Genomic DNA, 1,383 nt, shown 5'->3' with positions numbered 1-1,383 from the left:
TTTCTCGATTGATATATAGATTGATATATATATATATATATATATATATATATATATATATATATATATATATATATACATACATAACATCAGTACTTAAAATTAATCCAACAGAATTTTTTACCACGGACAATCCTTTGGTTACCGTGGGTTCTTTTACGTGCGCTAAGATGATCGAAAAAAAAAATCCGTGTACAAATTTTTATTTATTTTGCAAACGTTTGGTGCAGGTAGTAAAAAAGGGAAATTACTCTGTAATTAATGCTAGGGGACTTAATTTATCACAAGTGAGTCTTGAAGGCCTTTCCTCTCTTGTTTTTTATGTCCCTTCAGTATCTGTCTCTTATTGTGGAATATGCTTACGTTGTTTTGTTGCCTCAATTATTTACTGTATTTCTTCTTCTTCTTTCTTCTTTCTTTCCGTGACAGACCAACATCGACTTGCCGATGACTCTGTCGTGGTTTATGCATACTGGGTATTTTCGTATCCCCATAACCCACCGAACACTGACATAGGTTACAGGATCTTTAACGTGCGTATTTGATCTTCTGCGTGTGTATATACACGAAAGGGGTTCAGGCACTAGCAGGTCTGCACATATGTTGACCTGGGAGATCGGATAAATCTCCACCCTTTACCCACCAGGCGCCGTTACCGTGATTCGAACCCGGGACCCTCAGACTGAAAGTCCAACGCTTTAATCACTCGGCTATTGTGCCCGTCATTTCATTCCATTCGTTGAAGTAAAAAAAAAAAAAACACTTTTAATTTGGTGTTCATATCAAGGAGATTTTTTAAACATGTTAGCATTTCGTGCAAGTCTTGTTTCAATCGTTAGTGCAATTCATATTTGTGCAATTCTGTTAGCTAATGAATTTTTCCTTAGGTTGGCACCGTACAAATTTTCATGACTGAGTTTCTCGTACTCCCGTAATCTGACATTCTAAAAAAAAAAAATTATTTACATTAATATCATTTAAGCAGTTCAACATTTTGTAGGTTTCAATTAAATCTCCTCTTAACCTTCTATCCTTTAGTGAATGTAGATTCAAATATATAAGTCTCTGGTTCCCCATTTTCTGCTCACGCTCCGACTTTTGTTGACCCCAAGATTTTGCTGCAGTCTTTCTCTAGGTTCTCATTAACAAAAAGTTTAATCTTCAGCCGTTATGAACTGACGATATGAGGAAGAAGACAAAAATGACTGCAGGATTTTTCAAAGACAAAAAAGCTAAAGTTTATAAAAAAAAAACCTTTTGGGTGGTAGTTGAATCCTCTTTGTTTTTACACGACGTTTCGGACCATAGGCCCGTTGTCAAGTGAAAAGAAGAGGACAGTGTGAATGGGAAAGCCTATGTGAGGAAAGGGTGATGACATCTCAC

Source organism: Babylonia areolata, chromosome 20 (assembly GCF_041734735.1).
Source record: "Babylonia areolata isolate BAREFJ2019XMU chromosome 20, ASM4173473v1, whole genome shotgun sequence".
Lineage (NCBI taxonomy): Eukaryota > Metazoa > Mollusca > Gastropoda > Neogastropoda > Buccinidae > Babylonia > Babylonia areolata.
The sequence above is the reverse complement of the archived record's forward strand: the minus strand, read 5'-3'. Positions refer to the sequence as shown.